Genomic DNA, 23,129 nt, shown 5'->3' on the forward strand with positions numbered 1-23,129 from the left:
ACAATTTCTGAGCTCCTGCTGCGGCTGAGATCAAGAAACCATAATTAATCACCAAGCGGTTGGTGGACAGTGCTGCCACTTCTCTGCACAAAACACCACGGCCAGTCCAGCCCAAAGCTAGAAGACCACAGGAAACGGGCACATGCAACAGCTACCCATGGGTCTGAAATGATGGAGTGTGTTGCAAGCACTGAGGAGGCTTCTTTAAGTCTCCTGTGCCTTCTGAGCATGCTTCAGGAAGGTGCTCTGATGTTTACCAGGAATCTGAGATTTAAGACTTGAAGCTTAAAGACCATGGAATTACTGGCATCTCATGTCAACTGAGACAGTGGATGTGGATAATCTTTGAAAGATGTAACAAATAAAAGCAGAGATTATCGTGGATGCTTAGCGTTGAACCATGATGGACTCCAGCTCCTAACAAATCCTTCCACCATATCCCTGCACTAACAGAGAAATCACTTCCATATAAATGTGTTACGGACCCAGCTGTCAGTGGTGAGGAAGTTTGCTGTCTGTCCAGATAATTTAGTGGCAGGCAGAGGCGGTGGAGAGAAAGTCATTCATGAGATGACAAAAGTCCATACCTTTGCCATGCATGGATGTAAGAATTAAACCTGCAAGATGAGAAGCCCTAGTTGAAAATCCAAAAATAAAGGGTGCCTGGGTGACTCAGTCGTTAAGCATTTGCCTTCAGCTCAGGTCATGATCCCAGTGTCCTGGGATCGAGCCCTGCATCAGGCTCCCTGCTCTGCGGGAAGCCTGCTTCTCCCTCTCCCTCTGCCCCTGCTTGTGTTCCCTCTCTTGCTGTGTTTCTCTCTCTGTCAAATAAATAAATAAAATCTTAAAAAAAAAAAGAATCCAAAAATAAAATTAGCCAAGATGCTTGAAACCACAGGATAGGTTTCAAACAGGATTAAACGTAAAACTATCCTGAAGGAATATTTTCACAATTAAGTGGTCATGGCTCCCTCTTCCCGTTTCCAAATAGAAAGGAAATATGAAAAAATTCTGCCAGTGTTGAGTTTACTAGGGAAAAAATTACAAAATACATGAGCAAATGAACCTTCATGAGAACATGTGATGATAGGAAAATTATCTGCCCCCCTCTGTCAAACGGGAACTAATATAGTAAATCTAAAAGAGCTGTAAGTATATTTAAAATGAACATGGTAATATGAAATAAAAATACTGATAGATGAGAGACTGGGGAAAAAAGCTACTTAGAGTTTTTAAAAATAGCAACAAATAGAACTTCAAGAAGTGGAAATAGAACCATTGAAATGAAAAACCCAGTAGTTAGGTTAAAATTAAATTAGATACAGCTAAATAGAGAACAAGTAAACGGGGAAAATTACTCAGAAGGCAACAAAAGGATATGGAGAAAAAAAATGTGAAATAGAAGTTATACACTGAGGGTAGAATAAGGGTCCAAAATAGATCTTCAAACTGTTAGTGGCTAAACCAAAGAACTTCAAAATATGTTAAGTAAAAATTGACATAATTACAAAGAAAAAGTGACAAATCTACAATCACAAAAAGATATTCTAAGATATCTCTCTTAGAAACAGATTGAGGAGACCAAATATTAGTAGTATTTAGAACATTTAAAAAATCTAAGAAGCAAACTTGAGCTAATGGATAAATAGAGAAATTCACCACCAGAGAATACATTTGTTTTCTGCCTCATGGGAAACCAGTGCAAAAGCTGACCACAAAATAGCCCTGAAATAAAATCTTGGCAGATACCAAAGAATAAATATTTTGCAATGCCATAAAATTAGAAATCAGTAACAAAAATACCATCTGTTAAAGCCACACTTGATAACTGAAGATACACACCTTTATAACTAATGGTTAGAAGAAGAAATGGGTAAAATATAAATGTAAAATGGGAATTAGAAAATATTTAGAATTGTTTAACAATGAAACCAGTACATACAGAAGACTTTATGACATTGCTAATGTAGTACTTTGTGGGAAATTTATAACATTAAATATGTATATTGAAAAGCAAGGAATTCTGAAAATTATTTAGGAAGCTGTTACAATAAAGAAGATAAAGAGAAACAGAATAATCCCCAAAGGGAATAGAATGAAAGATATAGTAAGAGTGAGAGTCAAAATTAATGAAATGGAAAACGAGGGAACAATAAGACCAACCGAATCAAAGTTATCTTCAAAAGACCAATAAATTAAACAAAAGATCAATTTTTAAAAAGGAGAGGACAAAAATTAACCTGATTAGGAATGAAAAAAGAGGCAAAGGACATATCTGCAGATTTTTTAAACCATAAAACACCAACTAATGAATCATTGAACACTACATCAAAAACTAATGATGTACTATATGTTGGCTAACTGAACATAAGAAAAATAAATAAATAAATAAATAAATAAAATTAAAAAGAAAAAAATAACCCATAAAACACCATGCTGTAATGAACATTGTTGGTAGTTTATTCATGCCAGAATTTGAGGGGAAGGGGTAGATACCTAGTAAAATTGCTGGGTCGAAGTGTACCTTCTACTTAAATAAATATTACCAACCAGCTTTAAAAAAAGAGTAATTTTACACTCCCACCAGCAGTGATTTATAGCACTTATCTATAGGCTTGCCAACATTTAGTATCAACAGTTGTTATTTATTATTATTATTATTATTATTATTATTATTATTATTTGCAGCTGGATAAGTGTGAAGTGGTATATCATAGTGGTTTCAATTTGAATTTTCCTGGTTATTAGTAAGTTGACAATACTTCCATGTAGTCTCTTCTGTGAATTTCCCTCTCATATTTTTGCACATTTTACTATTATATTGTTTACATTTTTCTTTTAGATTTGTAGAAGCTTATTATAAACTCTAGACACTAATCTTATGGCAGTTAAATGCATAGCAAATTTCTTCTGATATAGGAGAAAATATATTTGCAAGCCATTTTGTGAACGTATGTTTTCATTTCTAGAAAATAGATGCCTAGGAGTGGAAAGTCTGGATCATAATGTAGAAATGCATTCAATGTTATGAGAAACTGCGAAACCATTCTCCAAAATAGTAGTATCATTTTACACTCCCACCAGCAATGTATGAGAGTTCCCATTGCTCTACATCCTCATCAACATTTGATTTTGTCTGTCCTTTTTACTTTAGTCTTTATCGAGGATATGAAATATCTCTTGTGGTTTTAATTTAAAATTTCCTGAAGATGTGGTCCATATATACAATGGAGTATTACTCAGCCATTAGAAAGGATGAATACCCAAATTTTACATCAACATGGATGGGACTGGAGGAGATCATGCTAAGTGAAATAAGTCAAGCAGAGAAAGTCAATAATCATATGGTTTCACTTATTTGTGAAACATAAGGAATAGCATGGAGGACATTAGGAGAAGGAAGGGGAAAATGAAGGGGGGGGAATCGGAGGGAGAGATGAACCATGAGAGACTATGGACTCAGAAACAAACAGGGTTTTAGAGGGGAGGGGGGAGGGGGGATTGGTTAGCCTGGTGATGGGTATTAAGGAGGGCACGTACTGCATGGAGCACTGAGTGTTATACAAAAACAACAGATCGTGGATCACCACATCAAAAACTAATGATGTAGTGTATGGTGACTAACAACATAATAAAATTAAAAAAAATAAATAAATAAAATTTCCTGAAGATTAATATTTGCATACTGCCATTCATAAATCATTTTTTAAGTAGCACTTCAAGTTTTTGCCTGTTTTTATTGGGTGTTTGCCTTTTTATCATTGATTTGAAGGACTTCTTTATATTCTTATATTTTGGGTATGGATCTTTTGACATTTTTTTCCAAAACAATATTCAGTTGTTCTTGCACCATTTGTTAAAAAGACCTCCCATCCTTGTTTATTGACTTTGTGCCTTGGCCAAAAGTCAATTGACCTTATATGAGTGGGTATATCTCTGGACTGTTTTCTTCTATTGATCTGTTTGTCTCTCCTCATGTCAATAACATTCTATTTCGATCTTCTAAGTCTTGAAATCAGGTTGTGTAAGTCCCCCAACTTTTTCCTTAGTTTTCAGTATTGATTTGGCTCTTCAAAATTCCTTGTATTTCCATATAAATTTTAGAATAGGCTTGTCAGTGGGTTTTTGGTTGGTATTGCATTGAACTTATGGATCAATTTGGGAAGAATGGGTGTTCTTATATATTGATTGACTTTGATGAACTCTTTCTTGTCCGTTGTTAACTCTAGGTCTAGGCACTACTTATTTTCTTCTGTGTTTGAGCCCTTTATACTCTTCACTTTGCCATCCAGTTAAACTCAGTTTGTACCAGTACTATCTCTTCCTTTGATGCCTCTCTTCTCCTCTAATTACCAATCCATAACTTATCCAAGTTCATGGCTTGTCTCCTTCCTGGGTGAGTGCTGCTCAGATTACGTACTCAGTATTATGGCCTCTCTGTCTTGGCAACAAGGCATTTTCATTTCCAGCTTCCATGGGATGCCTTGTACACCTGGGAGTTCAGCTTCATGTGGCATTCACATGGTCAAACTCCTTCATATCTCTCTAGCCTCATCACTTAAATTCACTATCTTGTGCTTTTCCTTCAGCCATAATAAGCCACTAGTGGTTCCTCAAATACACATGCTCTCTCACATCTGGACCTTTGCATATCCTATAACTATCTCCTAAAACAGTATGTTCCCCTCCCCAGACATACCCACTCCCATCCCATTAGCTTAGAAACCTTCCCTGATTCTTCCAGGTAGGTTTAGATGTCCTTCTCTGAGCTCTCATAACAACAGTGGGCCATTCCTCATAGCAGCCCTATTACACTGTGCCCCTTGAAGGCAGAGACTGGGTCTTTCTCACTGTTGAATTTCCAACATTTAGCACATTGCCTGGCACATACAAAGCTCTCTGTCAATATTTGTTAAATGTATGGATAAATTAAAGAATTAGTAAGTAGACACTGTCAGTATATTATATACTCCTAAGGGATGGGAACCCTGACTTACTAAAGACTTCATGGCATTTATGTACCTGTGGTGGAGAGAGATGACTCATTCTGCTCCCAGCACTTGTTAAAAATATCCCTTATCCATATTCAATTTATATGCACCAATCAGTCTTCCAATCTTAATGCACTTCCCAAGTAGATTTCTTAAACTGTGACGGAAATGTGTTGGCTGGTGGATACATTCTTAGCCTATTGGCAGATAGATTGCACATTGTAAATGAGTATTTTGGCTCTCTGTTTTTTAAAGCAATCATATTATTTTGGTTGACATGGATACAATCTTAGAACTCCTGCTGGGAACTGAAAGAACTGTTTTTCTTTCCCTTTTTTTCATATATACGTTCCCCATAGAGGACAGTTTTTATTTCCCGTGTTTTCCCACAGGGTCTAAGATAGTGTAGAATACCTTGATGTCATTCAATAAACATAAGTTGGATTTAACAATTAGCAAGGTTGAAAACTAAACTCTTAGGGGCATGTATTAGTTTGCTAGGGCTTTCCTAGCAAAGTACCAGAAACTGGGCGGCATATCAACAAAAATATATTGTTTCACATTTCTGAAGGCTAGAAGTCTGAGATATTGGCAGAGTTGGTTTGTTCTGAGGACTGTGAAGAAGAATCTGCTCCATGCCTTTCTTTTAGCCTCTGGTGGCTTGCTGGCAATCTTTGGCATTCCTTGGTTTATACAAGCATCATGCTGATCTCTCTGCTTTCATCTTCATGTGGTGTTCTCCGTGTGTGTCCAAATCCCCCCCTTTTGTTTATTTATTTGAGAGCAAGAGAGAGCATGAGCAGGGGGAGGGGCAGAGGGAGTGGGAGAAGCAGACTCCCCACCGATGCAGGGGCTCAATCCCAGGACCCCGAGATCATGACCTGAGCTGAAGGCAGATGCTTCACTGACAGAGCCACCCAGGTGCCCCAACACATCACATTCTCAGGGCCATGTCCTCAGAGCAGTCTCTGGGAGCAGGAAAGGCAAGTGGATCCCACATTCTAAGGATAGGGGAAGGGGTGAAAAGCCTCCAAATGCCAGGGTCCACTAGTCACAGATCAACTGGTGGTGACATCTTTTCAGTGACCTTCCCCAACCTTTTATTTGTGAGTAGTATCTAATTCTGTGAACATATCAAAATTTCTTTATCCATTCATTCCTTGATGGACCATTGGGTTGTTTCCAGTTTTAGGCTTTCCTGAATAAAACTGCTATGAGCATTCCTACACTAGTCTTTCTTGTAGACACATGTTTTCATTTCTCTTAGGTGAATACTTAAGAATGGAAGTGTTAGGTCATTCAAAACCAGTTTTGAGGTCACCTTTCTTGATTCTATAAGTTGCAAATTCAGCCAAGTACTTCCCTGGTGTTGGCAGATACCTGTATAGCCCCTTCATTTGCCCACTCTATATAAGAGTCCCAACAAACATTCCAGGTGAAAATTTAGGTATCATCATTGCAATATTATAATCTGTATGGTGGTCTTTAGTTTTCAAACCCTCCAAACTCATGAACAAATTCCATTCTTGTCACAAACTCTAAGAATCTAAAGCAAAAGTGACCATCTCCATTTTACAGATGAGAAAATTGAGTCTCAAGGAGGCAAAGTGGCTCTCCAGAAGAGAACTGGAGCATGAACCCAAGCCTTCTGACTCGTCATGCTGTTCTCCCTCAGCTCCATCTTCTAGTGCCTTTTTATCCAAAATTCCACTTTGTTTGAGTCAAAGTGGAAGCGAGTTACTGGAGGAGGAAATTTTCAGGACAACCTCACCCCTCAGAACATGAGCACCAGGTCTGTTTTGAGGATTTCAGGGAATAGATACATAGTAGTGTCTTTAGGCAGAGGGAAATCAAATAATCAAAGAGTCCCCTCCTTGACCTGCCATAGTTAAGGATCTTTCACTGATGGCCTGGACCATTGTGTCTTACATGATGATGCATTAGTTAAATAATCAGAGAAATGATATAGAAATGGTAGAGCTATTGTGGCCACCTGAATGCTTTCCATCATGGAGTGTGTGGGGGAAAGAGGAAGTGGATAACAACTACCACCACAACAACAAAGGCAAAAACAACTTCCCTCAAAAGTTTCACCAAATCCTCAACTTCCTATTTTGCAAGTCGATGAAATCTGCAAAATGGCATCATCTGACCAGGTCTGTCAGTAGACCTGGGAGGTTCTGTTGTGTACAGAAGTTTGAGTTCTCTCCAAGCAGCTGATCATAGTAAGGGAGGTGGTAGGGCACCCAGGCTTTGACATTGACCAGATCTCCATCTCTCAGAGCTGTGGTATCTTGTGAATTTCCTTAACCTCCCAAAGTTTTAGTTTACCCGTATCTAAAATAGGTAATAATGCTGTATTAGTTTCCTATTGCCACCAATTTTGTGACTTAAAACTAGACAAATTTATTACTGTTGAAGGAGGTCATGAAGAGGATGTGATCCTCAGTTGATCTGCAAACTCAACCCTAATGATCAGAGTTTTCTCACTCCTTCCTCTGTCCTTGGAATGTATTTTCTGCCCATCATTCCCATAACAGGGTTGTTTTCAAGGACATAGTCTGGAGAGAATAAGGTGTTACTGAGATCATCTGGACTGAATACAGTCCTGAACCCAAGTAAGGCCTCTATGGAAACTAAGATTCTGGCAGGTGGTTGGAGAGATTACTCCTCTTGCGGCTGCCCAGGACAAACATTCTACGTAAGTTTTCTTGCTTCTTAGAACTGCCACCTAGCAACCTGGAGTGGTCTGCCTCTTTTTTTTTTTTTAATTTTTTATTGTTATGTTAAACACCATACATTACATCATTAGTTCTTGATGTAGTGTTCCATGATTCATTGTACATAACACCCAGTGCTCCACGCAGAACGTCCCCTCCTTAATACCCACACCAGGCTACCCCATCCCCCCAACCCCTCCCCTCTAGAACCCTCAGTTTGTCCATCATCTCTCATGGTTTGTCTCCCCCTCCGACTTACTCCCCTTCCTTCTTCCCCTCCTGCTATCTTCTTCTTTTTCTTTTTTCTTAACATATGTTGCATTATTTGTTTCAGAAGTACAGATCTCTGATTCAACAGTCTTGTACAATTCACAGCGCTCACCATAGCACATACCCTACCCAATGTCTATCACTCAGCCACCCCAGCCCTCCCACCCCCCACCACTCCAGACACCCTCAGTTTGTTTCCTGAGATTAAGACTTTCTCATATCAGCGAGGTAATATGATACATGTCTTTCTCTGATTGACTTATTTCACTCAGCATAACACCCTCCAGTTCTATGCACGTTGTTGGAAATGGCAAGATCTCATTACTTTTGATGGCTGCATAATATTCCATTGTGTATATATACCACCTCTTCTTTATCCATTCATCTGTCGATGGACATCTTGGCTCTTTCCACAGTTTGGCTATTGTGGACATTGCTGCGATAAACATCGGGGTGCACGTACCCCTTCGGATCCCTACATTTGTATCTTTGTGGTAAATACCCAGTAGTGCAATTGCTGGATCGTATGGTAGCTCTATTTTCAACTGTTTGAGGAACCTCCATACTGTTTTCCAGAGTGGCTGCACCAGCTTGCATTCCCACCAACAGTGTAGGAGGGTTCCCCTTTCTCCACATCCCCGCCAACATCTGTCGTTTCCTGACTTGTTAATTTTCACCATTCTGATGGCTGTGAGGTGGTATCTCATTGAGGTTTTGATTTGGATTTCCCTGATGCCGAGCGATGTTGAGCACTTTTTCATGTGTCTGTTGGCCATTTGGATGTCTTCTTTGGAAAAATGTCTGTTCATGTCTTCTGCCCATTTCTTGATTGGATTATTTGTTCTTTGGGTGTTGAGTTTGATAAGTTCTTTATAGATTTTGGATACTAGCCCTTTATCTGATATGTCATTTGCAAATATTTTCTCCCATTCTGTCGGTTGTCTTTTGGTTTTGTGGACTGTTTCTTTTGCTGTGCAAAAGCTTTTTATCTTGATGAAATCCCAATAGTTCATTTTTGCCCTGGCTTCCCTTGCCTTTGGCGATGTTTCTAGGAAGAAGTTGCTGTGGCTGAGGTGGAAGAGGTTGCTGCCTGTGTTCTCCTTTAGGATTTTGATGGACTCCTGTCTCACGTTTAGGTCTTTCAACCATTTGGAGTCTATTTTTGTGTGTGGTGTAACGAAATGGTCCAGTTTCATTCTTCTGCATGTGGCTGTCCAATTTTCCCAACACCATTTGTTGAAGGGACTTTTTTCCATTGGACATTCTTTCCCGCTTTGTCAAAGATGAGTTGACCATAGAGTTGAGGGTCCATTTCTGGGCTCTCTATTCTGTTCCATTGATCTATGTGTCTCTTTTTGTGCCAGTACCATACTGTCTTGATGATGACAGCTTTGTAATAGAGCAGGAAGTCCGGAATTGTGATGCCACCAGCTTTGCTTTTCTTTTTCAAGATTCCTCTGGCTATTCGGGGTCTCTTCTGGTTCCATACAAATTTTAGGATTATTTGTTCCATTTCTTTGAAAAAGGTGGATGGTATTTTGATGGGGATTGCATTGAATGTATAGATTGCTCTAGGTAGCATTGACATCTTCACAATGTTTGTTCTTCCAATCCATGAGCATGGAACTTTTTTCCATTTCTTTGTGTCTTCTTCAACTTCTTTCATGAATATTTTATATTTTTCTGAGTACAGATCCTTTGCCTCTTTGGTTACATTTATTCCTAGGTATCTCATGGTTTTGGGTGCAATTGTAAATGGGATCGACTCCTTGATTTGTCTCTCTTCTGTCTTGTTGTTGGTGTATAGGAATGCCACTGATTTCTGTGCATTGATTTTATATCCTGCTACTTGACTGAATTCCTGTATGAGTTCTAGCAGTTTTGGGGTGGAGTCTTTTGGGTTTTCCACATACAGTATCATATCATCTGCAAAGAGTGAGAGTTTGACTTCCTCTTTGCTGATTTGGATGCCTTTGATTTCTTTTTGTTGTCTGATTGCTGTGGCTAGGACTTCTAATACTATGTTGAATAGCAGTGGTGAGAGTGGACATCCCTGCCGCGTTCCTGACCTTAGGGGACAAGCTCTCAGCTTTTCCCCATTGAGAATGATATTGGCTGTAGGTTTTTCATAGATGGCTTTTATGATATTGAGGTATGTACCCTCTATCCCTATACTCTGAAGAGTTTTGATCAAGAAAGGATGCTGTACTTTGTCAAATGCTTTTTCTGCATCTATTGAGAGGATCATATGATTCTTGTTCTTTCTTTTGTTAATGTATTGTATCACATTGATTGATTTGCGGATGTTGAACCAGCCTTGCAGCCCAGGGATAAATCCCACTTGGTCGTGGTGAATAATCCTTTTAATGTACTGTTGGACCCTATTGGCTAGTATTTTGGTGAGAATTTTTGCATCCATGTTCATCAAGGATATTGGTCTGTAATTCTCCTTTTTGATGGAGTCTTTGTCTGGTTTTGGGATCAAGGTAATGGTGGCCTCATAAAATGAGTTTGGAAGTTTTCCTTCCATTTCTATTTTTTGGAACAGTTTCAGGAGAATAGGTATTAATTCTTCTTTAAATGTCTGATAGAATTCCCCTGGGAAGCCATCTGGCCCTGGGGTTTGTTTGTTGGGAGATTTTTGATGACTGCTTCAATTTCCTTAGTGGTTATAGGTCTGTTCAGGTTTTCTATTTCTTCCTGGTTCAGTTTTGGTAGTTGATACATCTCTAGGAATGCACCCATTTCTTCCAGGTTATCTAATTTGCTGGCATAGAGTTGCTCATAATATGTTCTTATAATTGTTTGTATTTCTTTGGTGTTGGTTGTGATCTCTCCTCTTTCATTCATGATTTTGTTGATTTGGGTCATTTCTCTTTTCTTTTTGATAAGTCTGGCCAGGGGTTTATCAATCTTGTTAATTCTTTCAAAGAACCAGCTCGTAGTTTCATTGATCTGTTCTACTGTTCTTTTGGTTTCTAGTTCATTGATTTCCGCTCTGCTCTCTATTATTTCTCTTCTCCTGCTGGGTTTAGGCTTTATTTGCTGTTCTTTCTCCAGCTCCTTTAGGTGTAGGGTTAGGTTGTGTATTTGAGACCTTTCTTGTTTCTTGAGAAAGGCTTGTAGTGCTATATACTTTCCTCTCAGGACTGCCTTTGCTGTATCCCAAAGATTTTGAACAGTTGTGTTTTCATTTTCATTGGTTTCCATGAATTTTTTTAATTCTTCTTTAATTTCCTGGTAGACCCATTCATTCTTTAGTAGGATGCTCTTTAGCCTCCATGTATTTCAGTTCTTTCTGACTTTGCTCTTGTGATTGAGTTCTAGTTTCAAAGCATTGTGGTCTGAAAATAGGCAGGGAATGATCCCAATCTTTTGGTACCGGTTGAGACCTGATTTGTGACCTAGGATGTGATCAATTCTGGAGAATATTCCAGGGGCACTAGAGAAGAATGTGTATTCCGTTGCTTTGGGATGGAATGTTCTGAATATGTCTGTGAAGTCCATTTGGTCCAGTGTGTCATTTAAAGTCTTTATTTCCTTGTTGATCTTTTGCTTAGATGATCTGTCCATTTCAGTCAGGGGGGTGTTAAAATCCCCCACTGTTATTGTTTTGCTGTCAATGTGTTTCTTCGCTTTTGTTATTAATTGCCTTATACAATTGGCTGCTCCCACGTTAGGGGCATAGATATTTACAATTGTTAGATCTTCTTGTTGGATAGACCCTTTAAGTAGGATATAGTGTCCTTCCTCATCTCTTATTACAGTCTTTGGTTTAAAATCTAATTTGTCTGATATAGGGATTGCCACCCCAGCTTTCTTTTGGCGTCCATTAGCAAGGTAAATGGTTTTCCACCCCCTCACTTTCAATCTGGGGGTGTCTTTGGGTCTAAAATGAGTCTCTTGCAGACAGCATATTGATGGGTCTTGTTTTTTAATCCAATCTGATAGCCTGTGTCTTTTGATTGGGGCATTTAGCCCATTTACATTCAGGGTAACTATTGAAAGGTATAAATTTAGTGCCATTGTATTGCCTGTAAGGTGACTGTTAACTGTATGTTGTCTGTGTTCCTTTCTGATTTTTGCTGCTTTTAGGCTCTCTCTTTGCTTAGAGGACCCCTTTCAATATTTCTTGGAGGGCTGGTTTCGTGTTTGCAAATTCCTTTAGTTTTTGTTTGTCCTGGAAGCTTTTTATCTCTCCTTCAATTTCCAATGACAGCCTAGCTGGATATAGCATTCTTGGCTGCATATTTTTCTCGTTTAGTCCTCTGAAGATATCATGCCAGTCCTTTCTGGCCTGCCAGGTCTCTGTGGATAGGTCTGTTGCCAGTCTAATGTTTCTACCATTGTAGGTTACATATCTATTCTCCCGAGCTGCTTTCAGGATTTTCTGTCTCTGAGACTCATAAGTTTTACTTAGATGTCAGGGTGTTGACCTATATTTATTGATTTTGAGAGGGGTTCTCTGTGCCTCCTGGATTTTGATGCCTGTTTCCTTCCTCACATTAGGGAAGTTCTCTGCTATTATTTGCTCCAATATACCTTCTGCCCCCCCTCTCTTTCTTCTTCTTCTGGGATCCCAATTATTCTAATGTTTTTTCATCTTATCGTATTGCTTATTTCTTGAATTCTGCCCTCGTGATCCTGTAATTGTTTCTCTCTTTTTCTCAGCCTCTTTATTTTCCATCATTTGGTCTTCTATATCACTGATTCTCTCTTCTGCCTCATTTATCCTAGCAGTTAGTTCCCCCATTTTTGTTTGCACCTCATTCAAAGCCTTTTCGATTTCGACTTGGTTAGATTTTAGTTCTTTTATTTCTCCAGAAAGGGTTTCTCTAATAACTTCCATGTTTTTTTCAATCCCAGCTAGTATCTTTAAAGTCATGATTCTGAACTCTAGGTCCGACATTGTACTAATGTCCGTATTGAGTAGGTCCCTGGCTGACAGTACCATGTCTTGTTCTTTTTGCTGAGGTGATTTTTTTCATCTTCTCATTTTGTCCAGAGGAGAATAGATGAATGAGAGAACAGAATGCTAACAGGTTAACAACATCCCCAGCAAATATACTGTATACAAATCAGAAAAGAGCTGAAACCAGGGGAAAAGAAAGGGAAAGAAAGAAAAAAGAAAGAGAAAAGAAAGAAAGAAAAAAAAACAAAAAGAAAAAGATTAAAAACAAAAACAGAACAATACAAAAAAACCAAATATGATCAAATATGATCAGGCTAGTGCATAGATCAGTGCTACACACTAGATTTTGGGATATTTTGGTCTGTTAGAAAAAAAGTGCCTCCTAAAATTTTAAAGGAAGAAAGACTTACATATGTACAAAATAAGGGTTGATAGAATGAAGGGATGGAAGATGACTGTAAAGATGAAAATTATAAAAGATTTTATAAAAGGAATTGATACGATAAGAAGTTGTTTGAAAAAAGAAAGAAGAAGATTTAAAAAAAAAAGGGAGAGAATGTGATCAGGCAGGAGACTAGAACAAAGCCATACACTAGTGATTTAGGTATATTTTGATCTGTTAGAAGAAACTGTATCTCAAAATTTTAAAGAGAGAACAACTTATATATATATGCGAAAAATAAGGGTAACTACTATGAAGGGATAAAATATGACTCTAAAAATGAAAAATAAAAAAATTTTTTTTAAAAAAAGGGATTGATAAGATGTTGGTTGAAAAAGGGAAAAAGAGAAATTAAAAAAACAGTTAAAAATTAACTTTGAAAAACTAATGAATCATGGTAAAAAAAAGCCATGAATTCTAGGTGCAGTATTCCCCTAGCGCTGGAGTCCTCCCGTTCTCCTTGATGGGTAAACTTGGTCTTGGTTTGCTGGCTGTTCGTGCTGATCTTCTGGGGGAGGGGCTTCTTGCCGTGGTTCCCAAATGTCTTTGCGGGAGGGGGAATTGCCCCGCCCTTTTTGGTCCGGGCTAAGCAAGATGCTAGGGTTTGCTCTCAGGAGCTTTTGTTCCCTGTAAGCTTTCCCTACGGCTTTGGAGGACGACAGTGAAAATGGTGGCCTCCCAATCTCCGCCCCAGAGGAGGCAAGAACTTGGGGCTCTGCTCCTCAGTGCGCCCCCAGAGAAAAGCAGCCAGTCACTCCCGTGTCCCCAGTCTCCAGCCGCACTCCGTGCTTACCCGGCCTGTGACCGAGCGTTTCTATCTCTGGCACCCGACCCCGCGCGGAGTCTCCAAACCCAGCAGATCCCTGTGGTGCGCTCTCGGGCCGCTCCTCCCGGGGGAGGAAGGGGAGTCTCCCCGGATCTGCCACTTGTTGGGTCCCTGCTGGAGGAGCAGCGGCCCGACTGTCACTGATCACAGTTTATGGCAACCCCGAGCTGAGAGCCCACGCCTCGGCTCCGTCTCTGCAGCCAGCTTCCCCGCTCCAATACCTGGGAGCTCTGCCGCACTCAGGAACCCCCAGTCTTTCTGTGACCCCGAGGGTCCTGAGACCACACTGTCCCACGAGGGTTCCACCCCCCACTTAGCCACTGGAGTGACGTCCCTCCGCGGAGCCGACTTCTAAAAGTTCTGATTTTGTGCTCCGCGGCTCTAGCACTTGCCAGGAGCAGCCGACGGAGGCCCCTCCCCCGCCGTCTATCCTCCCGAATATCACCTCAGATTCACTTCTCCGCACGTCCTACCTTCCAGTAAGTGGTCGCTTCTCTGTTCAGAGAGTTGTTGCTACTCTCCTCTTCGGTCTCCTGTTGAGTTCGTAGGTGTTCAGAATGGTCTGATCCCTATTCAGCTGAATTCCTGAGACCAGACGAAATCCAGGTCTCCCACTCCTCCACCATCTTGCTCTGCCCCCCCTGGTCTGCCTCTTTATTCAGTCATTTCTTGCCCTCTGTGTATGGAGGCTAATTTTCAAACCAACAATTACCTTTCAGTTGTGGAGGTCAGAAGTCCAAAATGGGTCTCACTGGACTAATCAGCAAAGTGGCCTTCTTTTCTGGAAGCTCTAGAGGATAAACCATTTTCTCTCCTTGCTCAGCATTTAGAGGCCTCCTGCGTTTCTTGACTTGCAGCTCCTCCATCTTCAAAGCTAGTAATGGCTCATCCAGCCTTTCTCACATCATATCACTCTGATACTCTCTCTTCTGCCTCCCTCTTTCACTTACATGGACCTTTGTGATTATATTGAGCCCACTCAGATAATCCATCTCAAAGTTAGCTGATTAGCAATCTTCATTCCTCCTGCAGCTTCAATCCCCCTTTGCCATGTAACGTAATATAATCATAGGTCCCAGGGATTAGGAGGTACATGTCTTTAGGGGGCCGTAAATCTGCCTACCACAAATATCTTGCCTGTCAACCAGGTTCTAAGGATTAAAGTACCAAACCTGTGGTAAACTCTCTGATCTGTTGGTTTATCGCAAGGAAATTCTTGATTGAAATGAACTAGGCAAAAACTATATCTTATTAATCTTTGTTTTCCTAGGGCTTTCTTATGATCTTCATTAGTAGGGTCAATACACTTTTTGGTGCATAAGTGAAGAAATGAATGAATGAATAAATGAAAACTCCCTATTCTTGACAGTGATTTACAAATTCAACACTTACTTCCTATTATATTGATGCACTAGAACTTCAATTAGAAAAAGCTTGGGTAGTCCTCACATAACACATGGCCGTCAAAGAATCCACTATCATAGACTCAGAATTGGGAAGGACAATGAAAGTAACTGGATCACCCCTCAACTTCAGTAATCATTAAGGAAAGGCAAATCAAACTATGATGAAATATCACCCCATACCCATAACAATAACTGTTATCAAAGAAACAGAAAAAGTGCTGATGTGGTTGTGGAAAAATTGGAACTCTTGGACACTGTTGGTGGGAAGGTAAAATGGTAAAGCTGCCACGGAAAAAATTAAAAATAGAATTATCATATGATCCAGCAATTCTACTTCTGGATATATACTCAAAAGAATTGAAAGCAGGGTCTCTCTTATGTATATCATATATAGATAAGGATTTTATTTATTTATTTTAGAGAGCAAGAGCTCGGGTAGTGGGAGGAGCAGAGGGAGAGAATCTCAAGCAGACTCCATGCTGGGCTTGGAGCCTGATGCAGGGCTTGATCTCATGACCCTGAGATCACACCCTGAACCAAAATCAAGAGCCAGATGCTCAACTGACTGAGCCACCCAGGCACCCCTATCCACCCATGTTCATAGCAACATTGTTCACAAAAGCCAAAAGGTAGAAGCAACCCAAATATCCATTGATGGATGAGTGGATGTATAGAATGTGGTATATACATACAATGGAATATCATTCAGTCTTAAAAAGGAAGGGAATGCTGACACATGCTACAACATGGATGAACCTTGAGGACAGTATGCTACATGAAATAAACCAGTCACAAAAAGACAAATACTGTGTGATTCCACTTATATGAGTTAACTACAGTTGTCAAACTCATAAAAACAAGAAGTGGAATGGTGGTTGCCAGGGGCTGGGTGGGAGGAAGTGGGGAGTTGTTGTTTAATGAATATAGAGTTTCATTTCAGCAAGATGACAAAGTTCTGGAGATCTGTTGCACAGCGATATGAGCATACTTAACATTACTGAATTGTACACTTAAAGTGGTTAAGATGATAAATTTTATGTTATATGTATTTTACCACAATTAAAAATTTTTTAAAGTGATTGGATCCGTACTCCCACCAACTTTAGGAATTCTGTTTTTCAGCATCTCTGGTAGGTGATTATTCTCTTTTGCTCTAAAACATCCAGGGAAAAGAAACCCCAGAATTACTAAGTGCCATGATGGGGCAGTTCTACTTGATTTAAAAAATATTTTCCTATTTGGAGATGAAATGACCTGTGCTGTGGGTTATTAGATACAGATTAGTTCACTGAAGTAACAGAGTAAGTTGAGTCCTTGATTATGACACAATTAAGGATTTGAAGAAATTTAGATCTTTCCTAAAGTAAATATTCAGGACACAGTTTCCAAACCATTTGGAGGGAGATGATTTGGGTGTAGATACAGGTACTTACTGCTTTTAAACTATGAGATTTTTAGCATCTCAAACATTCTGCACCTCAATTTTATTCATTCATTCATTTAACCAATCTTTATTAAGCTCTATTTTTTTTTAACCAAACACTGTCCAAGGTACTAAGAATATAACATTGAACAAAACAGACATAGTCACTACCTTCATAAGGCAGGTAATCCAGTGAGGAGTAAAGATCATTAAACAAGTGTTAACAAGAAATTGAGACAAGGGCCAAGAGATGGAAATTACAGGATTAAATGGGAGCATGGAACAGAATCATCGAACCTTGTTTTGGGACTGTGGTTAGACTTCCCCTGAGCAGTAACATTTAATGTAAGCCATTAAGAATATACAGCAGTTTGCCAGGTGAGGAGCATCTAAAACCAAGCTTATGTGGTTCCCAGGAAGATTAAACTGGATAAAATAATTTAGAAAAATGTTATCCTCATGCTCTCACATGGATGGATTCAACTCTTTTAGACTCTACTATCATTTATGGAGCTGTTGTTTGCTCTGTGCTGGCTTCCCATATCTTATCTAATTTATTTATGATAACCTCATGAAGATGACTCAAAGGGCTGTCATCTTTTAAATAAAGTGACAAGAACTATCCCATTTTGGATGACATTATGCAGAGTGCAATGGGAAAACACAAAGAGAATGAAATACCTTGAAATGATAAGCCATTATGATTACCATTGCTTTCTTACATATTTGTGTCTGGACACAATGACTAATGTAGCTTGCAGTTTCATTAATATTCTAGATGGTGAACTGGTGCTCTTGAATCTGTGGTCCTGCAAGTATTTTCTCTTTCGTTCTTACAAGAATTCTGTCCATTTAGGTCTCCTTCTTATCTGCACTTATGCAACTGATTTTTGGAAATTAAATGGACACATTTCGTGTTACCCTACAAATTTCTACTTAGTTGACTTGGACACTTTATTCTAGTCTGTCAGAATAATCTTGAGTTCTGCTTTTGTCATTCACGTTAGCTCTTTTTCATTAGATTTGAACTTTTCCCTTCTGAGGTATGAGATGCATCAACTAAAGTAATAGCCCTACTTTATTTCCTTTGCTTCTGCGGACTCCAGGTTGAGGAAACTGGAGTCACTGCTAGCTCTCCTCTGTCTCAAGCTCCTATGAAGCTACAGGCTGAAGCAAGATTCAATAAGCTTCTCCCATCCCTTCTCATTGGTGGGGTTGATTATTAAATCTTACTCTCATACTCTGGGATTTGATGGCCCATTCATACCTTTTGAGTACTTCCTTCTGCTCCTGATTACGTGGGCATCCTTAAGAGGACAGGCAGACATGCCCCTTTCACAGCACATCACATTCCATATCCCGACCTCCCTGCCCCTCACCCTATCACTTCCCTATCCGTGTGCTAAGACTATACTCCCCACCCCAAATACTTAATGCTTTGCAAGTGGTTTGGCAGAGGGGGACATAAAAGCAAGGAAATAATTTTGTTCACATATTGGACATGAATTCTAATTACTTATGCTTTTTACAGAAATCTCATTGTTTCTTAAAATCATTGCATCATTAAAAATTTTATGCATGCCACACGTGGGCGTAGTATAATACTTTGCATCATTTACATCATCAGTGTGCTTGTTTTCACTTATTAAAGCTTCATTTTTCAATATTACTCTACTGTGTTACCTTATGTTCCAAAATGTTTTTTAAAAAATGTATCATTGCCTCCAAGTAGTTCTTTGAAACACAAAAGTCATGAAAATAGTAATGATATTATAAATGTAAACTGTGGAAAGATCTCCATACAATGCAGAGTGAAGAGAAATTTAGAATAATATTATAAATTTTGGAAAGGTCTTCATATAACATAGAGTGCTGAGTAAATCTCCAGCCCAAAACATGTAAACATAAAATGTAATAATACATATCTGAAAATGTATTTTATTGGACTTGCAATCCATTTGCTTCTGCTGCCCCAGGAACTGTCAGTTTTAAATCCTTGCAAATACTGATGGATAGCCAAAGAAATGCACCATTTTCAAATAAAATAGTAACCTCTTTGGTAATCCAATCACTTTTTCCCCTGTCCTTGCACCAAATAGCATTTGCTAGTATGATTTAAGTGAATTGTATATCCAAATGCAGAAGAGAGTCCAAAATTCTAGAGGTGTTATTCAAAATATATACAGATCACACCATTGCTGAAAAACCTGTTAAACTAGTCAAAAAGGTAAGGAAAACTGCAAATTCCTTAATCCAATAACTTTTGGATACTACATACTATCAATGGTAAAAAAATGTGAGGAGAAACTATGAGGTGTGAATTTCTAGCACATAGTTTGCTTTACATGTAGATCAAACCACTGGTTTGCAGAGTATAAATCAACTCCTTGAATACGTGCAGGGCATATATGACAGAGCTGTGTTCAACAGCTCATTATCACTAAAAGCCTGTGCCATAAGCAGACTTTTTTCATTTAAGAGAAAATGATTTTGGGGCGCCTGGGTGGCTCAGTCATTAAGCGTCTGCCTTTGACTCAGGTCGTGATCCCGGGCTCGGGCTCCCTGCTCGGGGGAAGCCTGCTTCTCCCTCTCCCACTACCCCTTGCTTGTGTTCCCTCTCTCACTGTGTCTCTCTCTGTCAAATAAATAGATGGAATCTTAAAAAAAGAAGAAGAAAGAGAAAATGATTTTGTGAGCCAAGAGGAGGACAGTACAAATACACCGGGACCCATACCAACAGTGCACATATATTTTCTTGAATATTTTATTCAAAGAGACTAATCAGTAGCCAACAATATGCCTCTCAATTTTGATCCAAGGTTGAAAATACTGGGGAAATTTTTACTGTGACTGAATCATAGCCAGTATATGTACATCTTTTCACTGCGACGTGTTGAAAAATGGTTAGTGAATACAAAACTCTATTTTTTTTATACTGACACATAGTGGTTGATAAAAAACAAAAATGGATTTTTTAAAGTTAGGAATAAAAGAACATTTCTTTGTGACTTGGTTATTTCAATTACTTAGAATGAACTAATATACTTCAAAATTGGAGTCAGTATCTTGAGTAAAATGAATCTATCATTTCAGAGCTAAAAGATTATAATTTCAAATGTTTAGGACACAATATTAGAATTTCTTAAGAAGAACAAACTGTGAAGAAATCCTTCAATCATGATGGCTAATAATTTTCTTCTATTGTCAGAGAAAGAAACTGATGATATATTATTGATAATGTTTGAAAAATCACATCCCAATGCTGCCACAAACCATTTAGAAATATATTCCAGAGACACATTCAACCAAAGAATGAATTGGTATTCATCTTTCAAGTTGGAAGATAAAACTTTGCTTATGATGTATTTATGTCTAATGGAACATGAAAAGCAATCTTCAGTGATAAATCTATTCTTTCTGAGTCAATGTTTTATTTGAACATCCAGAATTATCTAAATATCCTTATAATTGTGAATTGGAATCTTCCAATTTAGAAGGAATAAAGAGTAGGAAATACGATTGTGGGATCCGGGACGTATCTCAAGCTACTCATTATCAAGCTGGATATGAGATAAAAATTGGTGTTCTGTTTGCAACAAATGAAGTGCTATGCAAATGCTGAGAAATTGCAGCTCGTGCTAGCAATTCTGATCAGGTTCAGACAGCTCCCACCCCCAAATCAGGGAATTACCCTGAATCACAGACTGTTGACTAAGTGAGCATCAGTCCTCAGTTTTGCCATTTCTTTTTCCCCAAGATTGGAACCTCATCATTGATTTTTGACCCATGATTCAATCTACTGTTGCTTACTACCTGGACCCTTGATAACCCTACTTCCCTTACCATGTTGAATATCCTAGAGCCAACTGCTTGAATTTTGGCAGTAAGAGGGACTACTGTGTTCCTTTGAATATGAATGTCTTGTGTGCTCCTTCAGGAGCTCATTAAAAAAGACATTCTTCTTTTCTCTTTCACGCTGATGGTCCTTCCATGTGGAGGTAGCTCAGCTAGTAAAATACACCTGGCCTTAACTACCCTCCCTTATCAGATCTGTGAGTTTTGAAGGAGAAAGTGGGCATGAGTGAGCCAGTGCCTTCCTCCTGTTTCCCCTTGGGATCATGCCAAACATGGAATAGGACCTGCTGTCACTTGGCAACCTGGCCAATGTCCATCACCACCTGTTGACAAGGTGGATGGACCTGTCTATCCTAGGGCCCAGTATCAGGGATCAGCTGGCCTGCAGCTGTGTCATATATACAAGCATCAACTTTTCTTGGTAGTGAAAGTCGCACTTTGGCTCTCTTTGCCTTTATTTTCACATCTCTCACGCAACTCGAAGGGTTAGAAAAGGAGGCGCTATTATTTAGCTTTGTTCAAATTCTAATACCAGCCCCTATTGCAGGATCAGTTTCCCCACTGTTGTCCCACCTTGGGCACAGAAGGAACCTGAACACTCTTTCAGCTCATTTCTTCTCCCCACCTGCCGGGAAACAGAATGTCTGGGTTTCAAAGAAGCTCCAACTATGGTAAGGCTGACAGGTAGAAAATAGCCTCTGCCTATGGTGATTTAGCCAGTTATGGACACATTTAGCCAGTACCAACCAGTCCAAATATCCCCGTCTTGTCTGTAAGCTATTGGAGTTCATTTCAAAGGGCTTGCTGAAATCTGAATGCATCCCTATGTTCCACCAGCCTGGTAGGTAAAGTATCAAGAAAGAAAGTGAAGCTAGTTTGCTCCAAAATTTTGTTAGTAAATGCTACTAACATTTAGGTAAAGCTAAATCTTCTATATTTTTATGACCTCTGTGTCTGGCATGTCTTGCATACTCAGCAAATGTTCTGAGTGATGAATAAATTAATCAATCATATAAACCATTGCTAACTCCTAATAATTATTTTCTTAAGTTGTAAGTGTTCACAAGCCATCTTTTTAACAATAATTCTTTCAGTTTTTTCTTGTTCTAATTTCAAACTCCAATTGTAAGAGGAGGGATCTTCTTTTCACCTTTTTGGTAAAACAGAACAATATTTACCTTTCCCCAGCCTTCCAGCCTAGCTAACTTTCCCAATCATTTTTTAGCAGAAATGTTGATCCATCAGCATAGACACATCTGATCAATACACCCTGTACCCTGAGACAGAATTATTCCAGTCATGAGAATTTGAATGCATTTAAAGCATATTAAATGCTCTCTTATTACCACATTTTATCTTCTGGGAAGTATCTGGTTAAAGATAGCTTTTCTACCATTTATTGTTAGAATTATTCCCATTGGCAGTGAAGGCAAGTAGGAACTGAGTCATTTGCTTTTCTCCCTTTCATGTGTTAACATTCCAATGTCTGCCCCAAGAACTGAGTCTCTACCTTTGTCTCCTTTTAGTATTATTTACAACTTGCCTAGCCTCTGCTCTTCCTGGCAATATGCTTTCAGGTTCCATAATTTGTTGTTGTTCGGCTATGGTTCCTTTCTTCTATATTTTGTACAGACGCTTTTATCAAATGACAGCCTAGGGGACACTTGGTGAGGTCACTGCCTTTCTCTGAGAGCCCACTGCCAGATTTAAGTTTTGTGCGAGGCCATCATCTTCCTTGACCAAAGTTGATTGGACAAAGGATGGACACCTGGGAAACTAGACTCTCTCTCCCAAGAATTCAGGGCTGAGATGGGATTGGTATTTTAATCTAGGTTGGCCACTTGAGTGGAGAGATTAGGACCTCAGAAGTTATGAAATGGAGCCTAGTTGGATGGTACACCATCACTTGGTGAGAGAAGAATGGACAGATGTACAGAATGAAGCAGAGAGTGCACCAAGGAGATGAGCTCCTGATGGCTTTCCAGGTCCTAGCAAATCATGGCAGGATAATTTGTGGAAATTTCAATGTGTATTCTTGCTCCTCCCTGCTCCCATTATGAGGCAGGGGCTAGACTCTTGCTACTCCCTTGACTGTCCATGTGACAAGGCAGAAAGCAAACACAGCTTGACAGCAACACAGAGAAGTAGTGTAGGACTGTGGGTAAGAGCAAGAGTCTCAAGACGGGCCATCTGGTTTAGAAGAATCTGTCACCTCCTGGCTGTGAGAACCTAGGCAAGTGACTTAATCACTCTTGCTGACCCATCTGTAAAATAAAGATAATGC

The sequence above is a fragment of the Eumetopias jubatus genome, unplaced genomic scaffold (genome assembly GCF_037043125.1).
Source record: "Eumetopias jubatus isolate StellerSeaLion01/CBP00866 unplaced genomic scaffold, mEumJub1_p1.0 scaffold_8, whole genome shotgun sequence".
In the NCBI taxonomy this organism is placed as follows: Eukaryota; Metazoa; Chordata; class Mammalia; order Carnivora; family Otariidae; genus Eumetopias; species Eumetopias jubatus.